This window comes from Lygodium microphyllum, chromosome 9, assembly GCF_053477565.2.
Source record: "Lygodium microphyllum isolate KBCC chromosome 9, Lygodium_microphyllum_v1.1.10, whole genome shotgun sequence".
NCBI classification, from domain to species: Eukaryota; Viridiplantae; Streptophyta; class Polypodiopsida; order Schizaeales; family Lygodiaceae; genus Lygodium; species Lygodium microphyllum.
In genome coordinates, this window is record NC_141143.1 from 117,807,452 (window position 1) to 117,810,099 (window position 2,648).

The 2,648-nt window shown below is 40.9% G+C and overlaps 1 pseudogene; it reads right to left on the bottom strand.

The window, feature by feature from the left end:
• Positions 1 to 629: 629 nt before the first annotated feature.
• Positions 630 to 2,202, bottom strand: LOC148031476 (uncharacterized; annotated as a pseudogene).
• Positions 2,203 to 2,648: the final 446 nt, after the last annotated feature.

Genomic DNA, 2,648 nt, shown 5'->3' on the forward strand with positions numbered 1-2,648 from the left:
TCTCTTTAGTGGAAATCCAAGTAGGGCTAGCAAGCATTCTGTTTCAAATGTGGACATTTTCATTCATTCAATGTTAGCTACATCAAATATAGGCTTCTTTAGTAATTGGCATACCACATTTCATCAGTCAGTATGGAGGTGATTGCAAACTCTTTACTGAGCATACTTTTTGTGTTGCAATCCTTCGGAAGGGTATTTCCTTCCTAGGGCCATCACAAATGTATTGCTTGACATTACTTAGTGTTTGTCATGTGGTGTAGTAGAGAAATGGGACAAGTTTTGAGCGGAGAAGACCAACAAGTACTAAGTGGTAGGAAGCCTTTGCCCAATGCTCCATAACTTGGCATGATGAGTTACAATATTGATATTCCCATGTTTTAAGAGGATGCATTGTCGAAGGGTTTTCAAAACGAAAAGTCGTGACCACAGAGGTCCTTGAGAAATTCCAAGACGGATGATCAAGCGAAGCAAATAATCAAGACAAATAAGATGCCATGGTTTAAGTGTATTACAATTGTTGGTTCAAGTACAAGCCGCAAGACGGATCAATCAAGAGAATCAATCCTCTCAAGAAAACCGCATCAAGTTATAAATCATAATACAAGAGCATCAAATATGTCATCCAGACTTCAAGAGAATGTCTTCAAAATAGATTCTTCTTCAGCTGATGGGTCAGCTAGTATGTGTCTTGAGTGCAACGCTAAAGTCAGTGCCACTGGAACTCGTCCAAGTTTCTATCTTTTGCCTTTTACGCTTTTTAGTCGCTGGTTTTCATCTGATCTACCATTCTGAAATTTTCCTGATGTCTTGCTAGCTCGGAATACCTTGCCATCATCAGTCACAGAAACATCTGGTATTTTCAAATGTGTAAGAGTTGCAACTGACGCAAACAAAGCAGCATCGAACACCGATCCATCAGAATCAAGTCAATACACATCCAAATAGGCCATCCACGATGCCTTGCCTGGTGCAATACATAGCTCTTGTAAATCTACCATTGAGGAACTTGAAAGTGCATTTGTAATTTGCTCTGTGATCACTAGAGCTTCTTCAAATGGCCTGCCAGGATGGAGTGAGGGAGAGCACACTGGTGGCATTTGGAAGTTTATGACTATGCAGTCCTCTTTTGGAGAATCTGCATGGCGTGGATCTCTCTCTTTCTCTCTCTCTCTCTCTCTCCAGGTACGCGTGTGTGTGTCTCCATATCTCAGCAGTGTTTCCTCGATTACGAACCCCCCATTCTATTTTGCTATCAAAATTCCTGCATTACGGCTATGACAGTCGAATTTGGGGAGCTTCTTAACAAAGAGTAAAACAAACGAGCATTTCGTGATGCCATAGCTAAAGGCAACCACACAAGGGGTACATGCACCTCAAATTATCTCTTTGCAATAGAATGCATTACCGGTGTAGTGGATAGATCTGATACAGATTAGAGAGCTATGGATAGATATCTATCAGTTTGAGAGCTCTGTAGAATGACTTCTGCACCGATACCAATTTATGATCGGTAATTCCTTTTCCTCCTCTCTGTGAGTCTGAGTACATAATGTCTTTTGCACCAACATCAAATTGAAAGATCAGTAAACTCTTTCTCCTGTCGCTCTGAGTGTTACTATATCGCTTCTTCTGCATCAATGATGGTATTGTCTATCTTCTCCTCTAGTTTCCTGTCGGATGAACTGAACCATCTAGAGAACCTACTTGGCAACCCCTGAGTCGTTCATCTCAGCCATGTCATACGATGTTGGAGATTTTTCCCTCTGCGCATTTTTTCTGGTCCGGTTCTTTTTTTAGCATACAACACACAGTTTTAGCATACAGAAAAGCAGCCTCTTCCTTCATTCACGCTGATTCATCTGGAATATTCCCTTGGCATAGCATCTCGGCATAAAGCATGAAGGCTCCCTCACTTTCCTCTTGCATAACACAACCCAATATCAGAGTATTCCATGTAACTACATTTGGACACACTCTCTCCATTTGCATTTGTTCAAAACAGTTCAAAGCTTCAACAATAAGCCCATACTCAGCATATCCTGAGATCATTGTATTCCACAAGACTATATCCCTTACCCGTACCTGATTGAACATTTCCCATGCTTTTTCAAATAAGCCACATTTTCCATAACCTGCAATGAATGCTTTCCATAAGATATCTCTGGTAGGCAGTTCATCAAAGATGTCCTGTGCTTCTACCATGGAGCCAAATTTGTTGTACATATCAACCAAAGTGCTGCCAAGAAAAGGCTCTCTCTCAAATCCTTCTTTAGCAATTTCAGCATGTACTTCTCTGCCCTTACTTCTGAGTTCCCCAACAGTGCATGTTTTCAGAATGCAAATAAATGTGATAGCATTGGATAATAGTCCACCTAAATGCATCTCTTCCCAGCAATTTAGAGCTTCCTCATAGAGCCCATTCTCCTTCTAAATTGTTTGTAACAAATACTAGATTCACTCCCAAACAGCACTTGTCTCTTCTGTGAAATTGAACATGAACCAATTGAAGGCAAAATGATTAGGTAGTGCAAAGCAAAACGTCTAAGTATGTACAAAGTAACAAATGTCACACACACACTTTTTGGTGGATTCCACACCTCAGATATGCAGCAGTATGACATCCACCCCCTCTGATCCTGTGCATCCTC